Source organism: Triticum dicoccoides, chromosome 2A (genome assembly GCF_002162155.2).
Source record: "Triticum dicoccoides isolate Atlit2015 ecotype Zavitan chromosome 2A, WEW_v2.0, whole genome shotgun sequence".
NCBI lineage: Eukaryota > Viridiplantae > Streptophyta > Magnoliopsida > Poales > Poaceae > Triticum > Triticum dicoccoides.
In genome coordinates this window covers 726671442-726690010 of record NC_041382.1, presented here as the reverse complement: position 1 = coordinate 726690010, position 18569 = coordinate 726671442, and positions in this window count along the sequence as shown.

Sequence of the window (18569 nt, the reverse complement as noted above, 5' to 3'; positions counted from 1 at the left end):
CTTGGGTCATAAGCTGAAAAGAATCAGCATTGGAAATTATAAAGGACTGCAACTCGAAAGAATACTTGCACATTTTCTGCTTGACAGGGGTAAGACTTTGGAGGAATTCTCGGTTACCTCACCGGTTGAAAGTTCCCGGCAAAAGCACCAGATGGCACGGCTGCTAAGATCCTGGAGACGCAACCGCCATACCAGAGTAACCGTAAATTGAAGGCAGCAAAAGTTGTGATTGCACTTGTTAAAACTAAATTAGAGGGGAGAGAATACTGTTATTTGCTTTAGTTGCACAAGGATATGATAGGTGGTATCATGCTTCAATACTTCTCTGTTAAATTTACATTCTTTTTAGTAACATGGGAACCCAACTAATTGGCACTATAGTTGGATGTATGGGATCTTTTTTTTAAGTAAGGATGTATACGATCTGATAAACACGGTAGTACAGTATTGTCCTAGCTCCTTATGTGCAGAAGGAAGAAAATTCTAAGATAAAAGAAACCAAATAACACAATACATTTGTTAGATTGCATCTGACAAGGTAGTAACAGAAGTTCTACATGAGTTGCAATGGTAGTAACAGACGTGTCTATGCTAAGCTGACTTGGAAGAACAGACAACTTATTAGGCAGACAACACATTACCTACAGCTCGTTAAGAAGTTCCACAGGCAAAGAACAGAACAACCTCTACAAGAAAAATAAAAGAACATAACAAAACAACCTCGAGATTAAACTAATTGAGAACTTCAACTATATTGAGGTACAATACCGGCAATTGATGCTGTATGAGAAACCCAAGCTACTAAACTTTAGGCGTGTGAAGAGGATCTGATGAATACAGCATGCAAAATTAGCTGATATAATTGATTTATTACTACTGACATCAGGATAAATCCCCCAGCAATGCAGTGCTCTCACCTACAAACATGTATGAAAGTGTAGGAGGGCATGAATACTCAATATCCCATGTCAAGGCTGAAAAGTGGGTTGAGGCATAGAAAGGAATACTCATGAAAATAGGTCAGCAAAATCAAATAGATAGTTATCTCAGCATGATATATAAGTACCACAATTTCGAAGCAGATATAAGCTGGTAATATTTGCAGAGTTTAATGCTATCGAGAGTTAGACCTCAAAGTAAAGATGAACCATGACTCTGCAAAAAAAAAAACGTGTTAGAGGTGATTGTATGACAGGACAGCACAAGATTCACACTACAAATCAACAATCACCCATCATCCAAGGCAAATTAAATTGATTCAAATCATTAGCTTTTTCCCTGAAATACGTAAGACCAAGCCCGTAGCATATGGAGAAGCGGTGTTGTATCAAGTCTGAAATTGTGCAAATGGTCAGAAATACACTAGAAAATAGATCTTTAAGCCTACTGTTTAAAATCAAGTACATAACTGAATTAAGCAGCTTGATTTCTTTGTCCCTAAGCCACATGAATGCGATGAGATCCATTCATCCCTTATGTTTAGAGAATGTTGAGAACAGTGACAAGAGAAGCAGCAAACCCTTCAGTGGCCCCTCCAGGACTGAGCATTCAGAAAAATGGTTTGGAACACTACCATTCTTAACACTTGAGTATTAGATGTGCCGTTGATAAGGCTGCAGGTATAGAGGTGACAAAGTATTACACCAAAACGTGCCTTTATCTGAGCGATGAAGCTAGCCCGGCAATAGGTCAAATGCGTGCAGACTTGGTGCAAAACTGATCAAAAACAGTGAAATTTCCAGAGTCGTGGTTCGTGGTGATGGCAGCGGCGGGTTCAGGTGGAACTGCTAAGGGGCTTGGTAGCGCAGCAAGATCACGTTTTTCTGGAAGTTGTAAAATAGGAGAAAGGGGAAACGGGCACTGAAGCATTTGGTCGAACACGTAGCAGGCAACCGCAGCCGAGGAACGGGTGCGCAGAGGCACGTCGGCGCGTGGCCGCGGAAGGAGGGCAGAGGGGGGCTCTCCTCCAAGCGGCGGCGAAGCTCGTGGTGGAGGACGGCGCTCGGATGGGGGAGGGCGGAGGCGGCAAGACGCGCGCCGCGGAGCGTCTCACGGCCGAGAGGTCGGACGGGACGGGTTGCAGGAGGGCTTGAGCGCGGGGCAGGAGCTCGCCGTAAGGCACGGGGGCCAAGGCCGGTGCCACACCACACTGCCACGGCCCGAGGCAACCACCGATGGGACGGCGGGAGCGGGAGCGGGAGCGGGAGGCGGGGGCATGGCAGGTCTTGGAGTAGTGTTGTACTCGGTGGTGGAACGGTATCTGATTTGCTGCTTCCCATTCAGATGGATTGTTTGGTCCATGTTTTCACAACAGAGCATTTCTAGAAGTCTGGACATATAAATAATATTCATATGCATCCGTAAGTCACATGGACAAGTCTACATAAATAACAAAGTTATACGAGCTGATGTCCATCACAGATTGATAATTGTTAGGAAAGCAAGCATCTAGTTACTTAGTGCACATGTATAGAGGATATTAGGCATGAGTTGCAGCAAAGAAATTACCAGTCCAGACCAACCTAAACTGTTGTAGAGATAATGATGACCACCCATTATAGTTGGTCCAAAGGTAGTGTCGCACATATGTTTGTATTTTTGTATTTGTAGCATAGGAAAGAAGGCCTACAAAAATATATTGCAGTCTACTCTTATTACTTTCACAGCCCTCCACTGCCCCCACTGAGCCGACGCTTGCCTTCATCAGCGCCTGCTTGAGCAGCTGTCTGTTGGCGCCATCGTTGGCTCGCCATCATACCCCTTGATGTAGACCACATCCCTCTTGCGAGGGTCACAGAAGACTGTTCTTCGAACGCCATAATATGTTATGCAACGTCAAATAGAAAGATCAAGTGTGGAAATAGTCACCATCCACTGGCCTGGTCTTGTAAATTTTGTTGACGCTGATAATTATTGATGTTTTAATGCATCAGAAACCATTTTGCTCCAACAAAATCTAGAAACGAAACATAGACAATTGTGTAAATATCCAAAATTGCAACTGAACATATGTTTTTAGTGAAAAGATGGACATGAACTAATTATCACCATGCAGCAACACTACATAATACTCCCTCTATAAACTAATATAAGATATTTTAGATCACTAAGATCATATATTAGTTTACAAAGGGAGGACCATGCAGTGCAAGCCAAAATGAATAAATAATGTCTCATCTTGTCCAAACCGGTGGTTTACTTCTTTTTTTTCAAAATTAAATCATGGATCACAACCACGATTGTCAAAATCCAATGTGTACAGTGGAAAAAGAAATACGGAAATGGGCGAGGCAGGGGAAAATCACCATTATTTCAGGGCACCATGCTGAGCTCAGTAACACCATGTCAACCAAATGAATTAAATGCTAGTACATGTTACTGCACGTAATCATATTCAATTGCCGAAATACAATCGAAGCCAATTTAGAAACTGTACATAATAGGGAACCAAAATCAATTTAAACATGGTGTTTTGGGGTAGACGGGTAGATTAATGTGGATTCCCGTCCAAAATTCAGGTGAGCACGGCATAAATCTTCAACAATGGACAATAAAAAAATGGCTACAATAATACTCCATCCATCCCAAAATAAGTGTCTTAACTTTGTATTAACTTTGTACTAAAGTTAGTACAAAGTTGAGTCACTTATTTAGAACGGAGGGAGCAGATAATTATGCATCCGACTAACTCAATTGCCCAATTTTAGAAATTTAAATAAACATGTTCCATTCAGATCAGTACTAAACTTCTCTGGAGATGTGTCATCCAATGTTTGGCAAGACTGGAAATGATAAAAAGGGAGAGATGGGAAGAAAGATCATACCTGACAGCCGCTCCCCTTCCCATAGAAGCTTCTGCACCGTGCACAATCAATGGCGCTCGTCATCGCCGTACATCACTTTCGCGCATCAGGTGGTGCTTACTTTGACCTGATGGTTGTTTCCATAACTCTCTCAACTCCAACATTATTAAATCTGGCATCATCTTGCAACCACTTATCAATAGGTAAATCATGATGTATTAGGACAAGTGTGCAAGTCATAACTCCAACTAGAAGACACCTCATTTTCTTAAATGACCGAAATGTTCTAGAAGCTAATTCAACAAGAGAGATTAGAGGGACGATTAGCAATAACCTTAAACAACATCTTTTGCTGAAGAAAAACAATCAGCAACAACAGGTATTGTGCGGCTCTGTTCCTGTCACGTGCAATACCCTCGTATGTACTCTGAACATAAATGTGAAAGTGGGTACATCCATAACATGGCATTTGCCAAAGATGAGGCCCCAGGAAATAATCATCTCTCCTGGAATAAAAAAGACCAATTAGATGTTTCAGGGGAAAATCACAGGGAATTTTCAAAGGCATCCAAGAAGCATGGACATATGTTGAATGAACCTTCGTCTCAATTGTCATAGAGATATGTTTGATAGCACTATGTTCTGAATAACAAACCGCCTTTGCAAAATTAGCAGAAGTATGCCCTGATAAAGCATAGTGCAGATTCTGATGAAATAATCACCATAATCAGCCAGTAATGAGTAATGACATGAAAGTCCCACCCATCAAAATGAACTCAGCCCGCAAAAGAGTATATTTGAATTACTTTGCACTTAGAATCCATCAAATATAAGTGGATTGAGCATGAAATCACTCAAATTAAGATGTACGAGAGCTGATTTATCCTCCTTCTGGCCTGAAAATGTGGATTGTACCTACAATTGCAAATTCAGATCAATAAATTCGCAAAAGCATATATAGAAAACAGTCAGAATGATTATAGTACTTGTATGCTTCATCACTCTACACAACATGTGGCTCTTAGTTTTTCAAGTCCAAAGATCCAATAGACTGCTAGTCAACAAGTAGAGAACCTTGTGTACTTATTAACAATCAAATGAGAGCTTGCCCCTCACCCGTCCCAGAGTCAGATAGGTATGAGTTGCAATGCAAACTAAAGCTTTACACATTAGATGTCCCTAGTAATCCAGCCAATGAACCAGACTCTAAATGGCTAGTAAGAAATATAATACCTTGAACGAGCATTACCGAAAAAGGCTTTCGCCCCGCTTTATAGATAAAGCAAACCGCCAAGAGCACACATACATGACCTAATCCGGGACAAACGTACCCACAAAACACAACAAGAGATCCAAAGGGTTCTGCTGAGGGCACAGCTCAACAATCCCTAAAAGACAACAAAGAAAACGCCACGGCCGAGGAGGATCGCCAAGCATCTAATCAGGCTCTGGAGGCGGCGGAGGGGGCGGCGGCGATAGGCGGACTGCCATCGATCGAAGGTCGGCGATGAAGGCGGAGATGGTGTCCCGGTCTCGAGGGCGGCTAAGCGGCCGCCAAAGCTGCAAGTAACCAGACAGTTTGAAAATAGCGTCAGTAGCCCGGCGAAGCGGAGTGCGCTGAATCACAAGTTTGTTGTGAATCGTCCAGAGGGTCCACGCAAGAACGCCAAGATCAAGCCACCTAATGTGGCGAGTGGGCAGGGGGGGAGTTCTGGAGTTCGGCGAATAGGTCGGGGAAATCCAACCCCCCCCCCCCCACCGCCTCTCTAAAACAGCTCCAGACGAACTGGGCAGATACGCAGGCAAAAAAGATGTGATTCGAGTCCTCGGGGATACTACAGAGCGGGCAAAGACCGGAGCCCGGACCATTGCGCTTGCGGACCTCCACTCCAGAAGGGAGCCGGCCGTGGATCCATTGCCACATGAAGATCCGTATCTTCAGAGGCAGACGGATGGGCCATACCGCCAGGAGGGGGGACGGAGCGGAGGAGGGAGCGATGACCGAGTAGAGGGACTTGGTGGAGAATTGGCCCGAGGGGTCAAGGCGGCACCGAACTTGGTCCGGGCCAGCATCGACGTCCGGCTCATGAAGGGCGATGCAATCAAGAAGCTCCTCCCAAGCGGCAGTTTCCGGAGGCCCAAATGGCCTCCGAAAAGCAAGGCGCCCTAAGTCAATAAGGGCCCGTTCAACTGAGATCGTCGGGACGATAGCGATGGAGAAGAGCTTGGGAAACCGGGCCGTGAAGGGAGAGTCTCCCGCCCATCAGTCGAACCAGAACAGGGTCGCTGAACCTGATCCCACTGAAATGGAGGTCCCAATACGGAGAACGGGGAGCAATTGGATCACAGACTGCCAAAATTGGGATCCACCAGACCGTGGATAGAAGGCCAAAGGTTGGCCACGCAGGTACTTGTTCCGGATGATGTCTAGCCACAACCCACCATGCCCTTGCGAGATGCGCCAAAGCCATCGGGAGAGGAGAGCGATATTCATGCGTTTCGAACACATGATACCGAGGTCGCCCTGCTCTCGAGGCTTACAGATGTCGGGCCAACTAACCATATGGTATTTCTGTCTGTTATTGTCCCCGGCCCAATAGAAGCGGGATTGGACCTTCGCAATCTCATGGTGGAGCGTCTCGTGGAGGCTGTAGAAGCTCATGAGGAACAAGAGGAGACTGGAGAGCGAGGAGTTGATGAGGATCATCCGGGCCGCCTTTGACAGTCACCGACCCTGCCATGGCTCAATGCGCGTCTGCAACTTGGACACCGTCGGTCGCAGATCAGCCACCGTAAGCCGAGAGTCACTAATGGGCGTCCCCAGGTAGGTTGTGGGGAAGGTGCCCAGGCTGCAATTCAGGCGGTTGGCGATGTCGCGGGCCTCGGCCAGAGAGTAGCCCATCATCATCACATCACTCTTATCGAAGTTGATCTTGAGGCCAGACATTTGTTGGAAGCAGAGGAGGAGGAACTTAAGGTTAGCGATGTTCGCGTCCGAGCCTTCGACCATGATGATGGTGTCGTCAGCATACTGGAGTAGGGAGATGCCGGTGCCGCCGGCCAAGTGGGGAGCGAGGCCACGGATATGGCCTGCCGCCTTAGCCTTGTCCAGGATGGCCGCCAGTGCATCCACCACCATGTTGAACAGGAACGGGGAAAAGGGATCGCCTTGCCTCACCCCACAAAGAGTGGGGAAGTAGGGGCCAATTTCCCCATTTATGTTCACGGCAGTGCGACCACAGGAGACCATCTGCATCACCCTGGAGATCCAGCGGTCATCGAAGCCTTTCCGTAGGAGAACTTCCCGAAGGAAGGGCCAGCTAACGGTGTCATAGGCCTTATGGAAATCGATCTTCAGGAAGACCGCCTTGAGATGTTTGGGGCGGACCTCATGGAGAACCTCGTGGAGGACTAGCACCCCATCCAGAATATATCGTCCTTGGATGAAGGCCGATTGGTTGGGGTGGGTAATGTGGTCTGCAAGCAGGGTCACCCTATTGGCGTACCCTTTCACCAGAATACGGAAGATCACGTTTATGACCGTGATCAGCCGGAACTGACGGGTGTCTGACGCCCCAGGGACCTTGGGGATAAGCGAGATCGTTCCGTAGTTAAGGCGTCCGAGATCAATGGGCCCCACATAGAACTCATCGAAGATGGCCATGACCTCCGGTTTGAGCACATTCCAGAAGGTTTGGAAGAACTTAACCGGCAGGCCATCCGGGCCCGGGGCAGAGGTAGGGTTCATGCCTTTGATGGGGGCCCAAACCTCGCCCTCGGAGAAGGGGGCCGTGAGGGCCGCGTTCTCCTCATCCGTGACAAGCTGGCGGCTGGACCAACAATCCGGGGCCAGGGATAAGCCGCTCTGAGGAACGGCAGCGAACAGAGATCTATAGAAGCCGTCAACATGGGACCTAATGTCCCGCGGGGACTACAGTAGGGAAGGCCCATCCCAGAGGAGGAGGATGGTGTTGCGTCTACGGCGGCCATTCGCGATGGCCTGAAAATACGCCGTGTTCGCATCACCCTTCAATACCCATTTTTTATCCCTGCGCACACGCCAGTAGGCCTCCTCGTCGGAGTAGATAATCGAGAGTTGGTCTTCCAGGTCGTACCGGGACAGCCATTCCCCAGGAGAGAGGCCGGAGGTGTCCGTGCGCAGGTCTAGGGCCTGAATAACAGACAGAAGAGCCTTCTTGCACTCACGGAGGTCACGACCCAAGTTGGCGCCCCAGCCCTTCATGAACTACCGGCCACGCTTGGCACAAAAATGCCACGAGTCGATGGCGGATGGGGGGCAAGACGAGGACCGGGAGAGGGCGCGACCCTCCACCCATCGAGCGGTCACGGCCTCGACGAAGCCAGCTTGGGACAACCAAAATGTCTCAAACCGGAATCGGGGAGGGATCGGGGGACGCTCGTCGTCGGAGGAGAGGAGGAGGGGGACGTGGTCAGAACCGATCCGAGTGATGGCCCGGAGGGAAGCAAGGGAGCACCGGAGGTCCCAATCTGGGGAAACTAGGACCCGGTCCAGGACGGACTGGGTCGGAGTAGCCTGACGGTTGGTCCAGGTGAACCTGGCACCAACCCTATCTAATTTGCGGAGACCAAGGTTAGCAATGTAGTCATTGAACATTTGCATACGTGCAAAGTTTACATGCGAATTGCTCTTGTCCTCCGCGAAGCGAAGGAGGTTAAAATCGCCCCCGACCACCACCGGAAGCGAAGCAGCTGAGATCTCCCGGTGGAGCTCCTCGAGGAAGGAGGAGGACCGGCTATGGCCGGCGGGGCCGTAGACAATAATAACCTCACGGCGCGCCCCGACCACCACAGGACCGCAGAATCTGACGCGGCCTTCGCAAGGTGATCGAGCGGAACCAACTCCAAAGCAGAGAATGAACAAGTAGATGCTGAGGAGGGACTGTCGGCGTACCTGGCTCCAGATTTCGGGCAGCCGCCCGGAGCTCCGCCCGCTCGTGGATGGGAAGCGCCGGGCCTCCCTCGGGGCGCGCCGCGTCAATCCGCGCGCTCCGGCAGGAGGCAGTCGCCGGAGAGGAGGACGACCGGCCGCGGCTCGCAGAGGGGGGCTGGGCGGCCACGGGAGTGGTCACCCGAGTCTCCACGTCCGTGCCAAGAGCCGTCGCGGGAGGGAGCACGCAGCCAGGGGTGCCGGAGTCAGGGTCGGGCTCGGCAGGGGAGGCACAGGAGAGGCGACAGCCGGGGCCGGGTCGGTGAGAGGACCCGCGAACTGGGGAGGGGACGCGACCGGAGGAGGCGAGGCGGCCACGGGGGTGGGTCAGTGGGCGGGCTGGTGACAGCTGGAGCCACCACAACCCCACCGAGGGCCATCATCGGGCCCGACGGAGCGGCAACGATCACAGCGCCAGGAGAGGGAGCCAGGGATGTCGCCTCCCCCTCGGCGGGCAGCGGCTACGGGTCAGGGACCAGCAGCGGAGCGGGGGAGCGAGGAAGTGGCGACCTGGCAGTGGCGGGGGAGCGAGGAGAGGATCCGGGGCAGACGACCAAGCCCACGCTGGAGGCATCACTGGCCTCGGGGGACTCGGCCACCGAGCCGAGATGGGCCTCGAGAGGCAGACCCGGGGCGGTCTGCCGCCCATGCCCGCCGGTGGCCGGAGGCGAGGGAGAGCGAGACTGGGACCGGGAGTGAGAGTCCTCCGATCCCCCCTCGTCCTCCGACCGGCGAGAGCGGGGGCGGTGGCGGCCGTGGTAGTCTCCATCGGTCCCTGGGTTGCCGCCAGGAGGGCGTCATCGGTGAAGCAGGGACGACCGACGTGGTTGGGAGGCTCGGGGCGATCCGGAGGTCGAAACCCTGGTCATTGAAGAACACGCGGACGGTGGCGCGAAGCCTGGAGGAGTCTAAACACTTGACCTTGACCCGGACCTCCTCTTCCTTGCGGAGGGAGAGCTCGTCCACCACCACCACCTTGCCCAGAATCCTGGACATCTGGTGGATGACAAGCTCAGACCGGGCGATGTCGGGGAGGCCGCCTAGAAGGATCCAAGCAGTATCCAGGACGGCCACTACCTTTGGATCGAGGACCGGCTCGGTGATGTCGACGACGAGCTGGTTGAGGGCGAGGGTGATCTGGCCACTACGCGTGGCATAGCCGTAGCTGACGGCGTCGGGGAAGACCACTGAGAAGATGTGACCAGCAGTCGGCGTGACCACCCAGTCCCATTGGCGATGGTAGAGGTGGTTAAGCTCGGCCTCGATCATCTCCGGAGAGGCCACCCCGTCAACCACAGTTACGACTGCCTGAAGGGAGGGGGTGGGTGGCGGGATGTCAGGAACCTCCAGGTGGAAGAAGCCTAGCCCCTCGATGTCGTGGCCGTACATCATGAGCTTTGCCGATACCGAACGATCTGGGCACAAGAGGGCGGGATGCCCCGGGTCTTTGCAAATGTAGCAGCACTGCGGGCTGGAGCAGTTGACCTGCGAGTGTCCCGCCACCCCGCAGTTGAAGCACGGGGGGCGAGGATGGTTGGAGACGGTGCCCGGAGCGGAGGAGGAGCCCGGGGCCGGAGGGGGGAGGGCGGTCGGGTTGCCGCGGCCCTGGCCGCGGCGCTTCTTCTTCTTGGCGGGGCCGCAGGAGGGGGCGCCGCCCGGGGTGGCTGCCGCGGAAGGGGCCGAGGAGCCGGAGGCGTGGGGTGGCACATACTTCTTCGCAACGGGAACGGGTGGAGGAGCTTGGGCGCGGGGGGGCGGGGGGCGCGCAGACCGAGCCTGGGAGGGGCTGCGGCCGCGCCGCGGGGCCGAAGAGGCCGAACGCTGCCGTGAGCGCCAGTCCCCCGAGGTCGATGGGCGGGGAGAGTGGGACCTGCCTCGGGGTTCGCGGCGGGCTGGGGATCGACGCGCATCACGGCGCCCCTCGCGAAGCTCACGAAGCTCCCGCCGGAGCTCCTCCTCCCGTCGCAAGGCATCGGGGGAGGGGTGCGCAGCCTCGCGTCGGTCGACCGAATGACGCTTGGGCCGGGACGCCCCGTTGTCCCACTCGCACGGCATAGCCGGGCGCGTCGGGGGATGGGCGGGCACCGAGGGAGGCCGGTCGAGGAAGGAAGGAACAGGCAGGGGGCGAGGGGGAGAGAGCAGGGACGAGGGAGGCGGCGGTGGAAGGGACAGAGGCGGTCGGGAGGCCTCTTGGGAGCCAGATCGAAGCCACCGGTGACCTGGGCCTTGGGCACGAAGCCGGCCCAGGACCAGCCGGCCGATCCATCAGGCGGGGCAGGGGTCCAGAGCGGGGAAGTCGGGGATGGGCCAGGGTGCGGCCCAGAATGCCATCTACAGGCGAGGTGCGGCCCAACAGGCCAACAGCAGGCGAGGCGCGACCCCGGAGGCCCGCCGCAGGCGAGGGGCGGCCCAACGAGCGAGCGGGAACCTCGATCCATAGGGTTTCCCCCCAAGGAGCATGGCTCGCCGCCGCCGCCACCGCCGGCGACCCGACCGGACTGGCCCACCACAGCCGACGCCGGGAAATGGAGGCGCGGAAGCACAGCGAGGAGGAACCGAAGGACGCGATGAAGGGGCGGAAGGGCGACACGCGGGCAGCCGTAGACAGCAAATCATGGCGAGCCACCGGCAGGGCCGGAGATGCCAGGGCTCCGCGGGTCACCGGAGGGCGCCACGACGAGCACGCCCGACCCTGGTCGGAGCGGCCAACCACCCCCCACGATCGCAGCCGGCGGCGACGGCCCCTTCCCGCACGCAAGGCCGTACCTTGAGTCCCACCCGCCCGAGTCGGGCTCGAGGGCGACGTCGGCGTCCGCTGCGGCCGCGAGCCGGCGGCCGAACCCCACACGCGGGGGGCTGATCCACCGGCCCGGTTGGGCTCAGCGGAGTGACGGGAGGCGACGGACAGGGGCGAGGGGCAGCCCACCGGAGGAGACCTCGGCTCCTCATCGGCGAGGTCGGCCCAGCGCACACGGGGGGCGGGGACGTGAACGGGCGAGGGGAGGAGGGCGGGGCGGCGCAGGGGCCCGGGAGGGCGGCGGAGGGGACGACGTCGCGAGCAGGGGCGGGTCGCCGCCGCAGTCGCCAGAGCCCGCGTCCATCAACTAAATCTTCGACGTCCTAAATGGATGTTTATGAACGAGCATTCCAATCAATACTCACTTGTGTAGCACATAATGCTTATGCAGATTGATCAAACTATTCAAAATCTATATATTTTCCAGTGAAAGGACATGTCTTGACGGGATCTCTGAAAATTAGAGCATTAAAGAAAGAAAGGAAGAGGATGATGTGAACCAAACCATCCATTAGTCATGTGTGTTTTGTCGGCCGGATCGGCAAGGTCAATGACGAGGCTGAAAACGTTGGACCACATAAGATTGTTTATTACGAGAAATTCTTTGCAAGACCAGAAACAGATGAGGAAACAGATAAAGATTGTCCCACACCCCGGCTGCCTCCTCTCCCTAGCCGAAAGTCGTCGCCCGCCCGCGCCGCCTTTCTACTCACGCCGGAGCTCCGCCAGGAAACCATGGCCGCGTCCGCAATCGATCCGCTCCGGCCAGCGACCCCGAGCGCCCACCGCCTTGGATCCTATGAGGGCTGCCGGATCCAACCATCCTCGACCTCCCCGCCCCTCGAACTGCCGCCTGCCTTCGCGGTAACCGGCGGCACCGCCGCCACCCTCTGCCTCGCCTCCATGCACGAGGTCAATGGCGTCCAACCACCACCGGGATCTCTTCGTCCTTGCGCGTCCCCGAACCCGCCGCAGATCGACGAGCGAGAAAGGGGCCTGGGGCACGACGAAGGAGAAGGATCCGAGATGGGAGAGGAGGCGGCGGCGGCCGAGAGGTGGTGTGAGCTTGCGTGTACGAGGAAGAAAGGGAGCGGCGGGGGCAATGTATCTGGGAGCCTAATCCCTAGCAGACAAGTGGACCAACGAGGCAAACGATGAAACAGTGCCCAGTGCCAACATGGACATCGCGAGAGTGCGCACATTGCGCGACCGTTAAAGGGTTTAATTGTGTTCATTGTTGCGCTTGATTTTGGGTTTGCGTAATCCATGCCAGAGAATGCTTCTTCAGATCATGATTGGGTGGCTCGATGTCGATGGGAAGCAACGGCAAGGCAGCCTGTGTTCTTGTGTAGTTCATCACCTCACATCAATGGAGTACATGAAGAATTGGGAGTAGAGGGGAATCACATTGATAGGTCCTTATTCTTCCGCTGCCATGGTATCACCAGATTGGTATAAGCATGAATCAAGATTAATCAGTAGTACTATATTATGGTGAATGGATTGAATTCACGTTGCCATGGTTATTGCCTAAGAACACTGTATGTGCACGATCATTTTGCCCTATGCCAAATGAGTTAAACAAAGAGTTAGCCTGCAGATGTAAGTCGCTGAATCTTTTAGAGTATTTTACCAAGCAATAATCATTCCCCGGATGTATTTTTCTTCCCTATGTGCTTGTTTCTAACAGTGCATACATGCTCTGTTATTCAGGAAGAAGATTGCACCTGGAGGATGCTTTATATCTAAGTGCCTACAGAAGCTTAGTTGAGGACTCAGGAAAATACTTTAATTTCCCAACCTTCTATTATTTCTTTCTTTAGGATGGTTTCCAATCTCAATATTTATGCATATGCACCTGAGTTTAATCATGCATTTCATAATTGATAGCTAAACCAGAAAGGTTAACTATTGATGGTGAATTTTAGGAAGGTTTGCATGTTTGCATCTTCTTGGTGTTTTCGCATTAGATATGCCCTCTCCAGATAGATATGCTATTAAGTAATACCATGGCAAACATAAATGGATGTGATTCCTATTTCAGATTATCATGAGAAAGATCAGGAAAGAAATAGAGAACACAAATTTTAATGGGTGCTATTTAACAACAACGGTGTTGAAGTAATTAATTGTTGAATGCTTGTCATTCCTTTTGTAGAAGCAGTCGTAACTTCACTACAATTTGTGTACGCAGATATTAGCAAACAAACACAACAAAGTAGCATCAGAAATCTAAAGCCATATTACACATATTATAATGGCACATAATCTCTCCCTAATAATAAAGCACGGATTGAGTCTCCGGATTCACCGTCATGACCTTTTTTATGAAAAGGTCCCCGTATTTTTGCTAATTTAACCCGCGGTTCTTGGTAAGTGAAGAAAAAACGGTTCATATTGGATTGAGTCTCCGGGTTCACCGTCACGACCTTTTTTATAAAAAGGTCCCCGTATTTTCGCTAATTTAACCCGCAGTTCTTGGTAAGTGAAGAAAAAATGGTTCATATTTTTTTCGTCAACCCTATGTTCACGTTTAGATCGAGCGGCGGCGCTCTAGATCCGATCGAGATGCAGGACGACGGCGGTGGCAGGGCTCTGGGAGGCGGGGAACGGCGGGGAAGTGGCGGATCAGGTCAGGATCCAGTGCGGCGGTGAGGGGGCCTGTGGCGGCGACGCTCCATGGCTATGGCGGCTCGGTCTCCCAGGAAGAAGAGACGAGGGAGTGTCAGGCCTGCTTCTTCAGTTAACAAGTGTCGTTCTTCTTCAGATAACGAACGGCCAAGATCTACGCTGCGCTGCTGATCGGACGGCTCACATTGCTCGCCGTCTCACTGTACTGTTTCAACCGTTCCCTGTAGCGTTTCGTTTACTGCACTGTTACCGTCACCGCATGCCAGCTGAGCTATAAAGCTTGCACCCCTCGACTTGTAAGGAATCAATCATTGGGAGAACCATTTCATTACTCAAACATACATCTTATATCAATACAAACCCTAGTTCGTCCCTACTTTCCCCTTTCTCCTTCATGAGATCTGTGATCCTTCTGTAGAAATCCGCCTCGATCTCCTCTGGGGTGTGACAATTGGTATCATGAGCGTAGGTTATCCTCGGCGACGCAGCAGATTGGAGCTGCGATGGTGATCTCCCACCCTTCCCTCCCTCTTTCGTCGACGGTGACGATTTCGGTGGCGTTGGCGGCGGTGTAGGTGGCGCTGGTGGCGGTAGACCCATTCGTCGGCAGCGCGTCGAGCTTGACTGGTTGTGTGAGCAAATCGCTCACTCGGTAAAATCCCAGGTCGGCGGCGTGTGGTGCTGTTCTTGGGGGCGATCTACAGCGGCGACGGCAGGGCTGAGTTTTCAGATCCGGTTCCCGGGCTAGTTCCGCGGGTAAAATTCCTCTCTGCACTACTCAGCCAAGATGGGGTGAGCCAAGGCTAGTCTCGACGAGTCAGAATTCGCCGAACTCCTGGCCATGAAGGGCGAATTTCTCTAACACCGCGAAGAAACCGCTGAGCTGCGCGGCGAAGTCGAAGATCTTCGCAAGGATGTGCACGCCATAGGCCTCAAGCAGGACACAATGGTCTCAGTGATGGGCGGGGTTCAGAAGGTGGTATCCTCGTTAAACACTCAGCTCGCAAACATGGCAGATGTACTGAAAGAATTAACCGCTCCTGGGGCTTCGACAGCATCACCTCCGGACCAACCAGTTCCTGAACATCAACAAGCGAACAAGGAAACCGTTGCACCAGATGACAGGCAACTGACAGAAGAACTAAGAAAACGACTGGCCTTGGAACAAGAGAAAACTAGACAAGTTGCATCTCAAATCCCTCCCCACCTGGCACCCATCCAAGTGCCCAGACACTCAGCTCCCCCAGGGTTCGGAAACAACCCAGTTTTCGAGATCCACTCGGCCAATGGAACACCAACCGCAGCATACAAAATTGCGCGTACTCCTGGATTTCATGGCTTCCAGCCACCCGGTGTTCGTCAGAGTTGGGACGACTTTCAGAAGCAGTATGATCAAGACATGCGTACACAGTTCCTCAAAAGCATCACAAAAGGACCTCGAATGGATTTCCCTCGTTTCGATGGTGACAACCCAGCCGGTTGGATACGGCAGTGTGAAAAGTACTTCCAAATGGCTGGTGCCCCTGTTGAATACAGAGTCAATTTGGCACAATTATATGTCGTGGGCAGAGCCGATGTGTGGCTACATCGTTCGGGCATCCTCAAGAAGCAACCAACTTGGGCACAGTTCACTGAAGAAATCATGCACCGTTTCTCATCTGCCAGCTCTTATGAACTTACTGAATGATTCAACAACCTGAAGCAAAACACCTTGAACGTGTCAGACTACACTAACCAATTCGAAGAACCGACGGCAGAAATCCAACCTGACAACCCAATAATGGATGAACAGTGGTTTGTCAAATGCTATGTTAATGGGCTACGCTCACAGATCAAGTTTCAACTTAGATCACTGAGACCTAAATCCCTCACAGAAGCTTACTGGTTGGCAGTCGATATGGAGAAGGGAACAACAGAAAAGAAAGCTTTTCAAGCCCACACAAGCACAAGCAAAAGCTATACTGGTTCTCACAAAACCTATGGCCTAGCAACAGAAAAAGGGGCAGATCCCAAACCAACTATAGTGAACCAAAGAGCCAGAGAACCTGGCAAATGCTGGAGATGTGGAGATGCTTGGTTTCATGTACATAAGTGCAAATTGGCCCCTGCTCTGAATGTCCTGACAGGTGAGGAACCTACTGATCAACAAAGAGAACAGGAAGAAATAGAGGAACAAGATGTAGAAGAACAACCACAAACAGAAGAACATTGCATGACAATATCTGCACAGGCAATGCAATCAGATAATGTCAACACAATATCCATACTAGTGCAAATCGGGGGCAAACAAGGCATTGCTCTAGTAGACTCTGGAAGTAACTCTACCTTTATCAGCCTCAAGTTTGCCCTGACCACTTCTTGCACTATTCTTAAAGACACTAGTAGAGCTGTCACTTTTGCTGGGGGAGGAACATTGTGGTCAGGTTCATATATACCCACAACCACATTCACTGCTGGCAGTACCAAGTTCCAACAGCAATTCAGAGTGCTAGATCTCCCTGGACATGACATGGTTATAGGCAGTGACTAGATGTCCAAGCATAGCCCTGTTGCTTTTCACTATAACCCCAGACAGATCACAGTGATGCAGAACAAGGACACTCCTATTACAATTAAGGCCTGTGACACTTTATCTGAAGCTACTCATATTGAGGCTGCAGAAGTGAACAAACTTCTTTCCTCAGGAGCTCCAGGCTATGTACTACAACTCATCAGAGACACTACCATGACTAAACCAGAGAAACACATAGTTCCTCAGCCTGTGGAAGACGTTCTGCAGAAATTCTCTGAAGTATTCCAAGAACCAAAGGGTTTGCCCCCTAAAAGATCACATGATCACAAAATACCACTGAAAGAAAAAGCAATCCCTCAACTCCAGGCCCTACAGAGTACCTCACATGCAGAAAAATGAATTGGAAAGGCAAATTGATGCAATGCTCAGGGATAAAATCATCAGGGCTAGTGAGAGTCCCTACTCCTCTCCAGCAATTCTAGTAATGAAAAAGGATGGTACTTGGAGGATGTGCATAGACTACAGAAAATTGAATGAAGCAACAATAAAGAACAAGTTCCCAATTCCAGTAATTGAAGATTTGCTAGATGAATTACATGGAGCATCTTACTTCACCAAGTTGGACCTCGGATCTGGGTATCATCAAGTGAGAATGGATGAAAACGATATACCCAAAACTGCATTTAGAACCTACTTTGGGCACTATGAGTTCTTAGTTATGCCTTTTGGACTTGCAAATGCACCTGGAACATTTCAAGCCCTCATGAACAGCATCTTTGGCCCATATTTAAGGAAGTTTGTGCTGGTTTTCTTTGATGATATCCTCATCTTTAGTAAATCCTGGTCAGAACACTTGGAACACCTGCAAATAGTGTTACAGTTACTGAAAGAACACCAACTGTATGCCAAATTCTCTAAGTGTGTTTTTGCAGTGACACAAGTGGATTACTTGGGCCATGTTATAAATGCAGAAGGAGTTTCTACTGACCCCTCTAAAGTAGCAGTAGTAGCTGAATGGCCAACCCCCACCACTCCTAAACAACTCAGAGGATTCTTGGGCCTCTGTGGCTACTATAGAAGATTTGTCAGAAATTTTGGCACTATTGCAAGACCTCTGCATGACCTGCTCAAGAAAGACAATTTCTCCTGGACAGATAAACAAACCAGTGCTTTTCAACAACTGAAACAAGCTATGACAAATGCCCCAGTGCTGGCCCTACCAAACTTCACTGAGCCCTTTGTCCTAGAAACAGATGCTTCAGGTACTGGGATATGAGCAGTCATGATGCAGCAAGGAAATCCCATAGCCTACTACAGCTCCACCCTCTGTCCAAAGAATGCTGCCCTGTCCACTTATGAAAAGGAAGCCCTAGCAATTCTAGCTGCATTGAAAAAATGGAGACATTATTTCCTGGGCAATAATCTCATCATAAAAACAGACCACCAGAGTCTACAATTTATGACAGACCAAAAGATCAACACTAGCATACAACACAAGCTGATGTTGAAGCTCCTAGAGTTTAACTTTAATCTGCAGTACAAAAAGGGCAAGGAAAACACAGTGGCTGATGCCCTTTCAAGAAAAAACACAATCATGGCTATATCACTGGTCACTCCTCAATGGATTTCTGCAGTAGAGGAGTCCTATGCCAATGACAGCACTTGCCAGTCTCTTCTGGAAAAGTTACTACTATCCCCTGATCATTCAGTAAACCAGAACAGATTACACTCTGGAATTATCAGGCACAAAGGAAGAATATATGTGGGCAAGGATTTAGCTCTGAGGAAGAAACTACTGTTTGCCCTACATGCTTCTGCTTTGGGAGGCCACTCAGGCAGGAAAGCTACCTATCACAG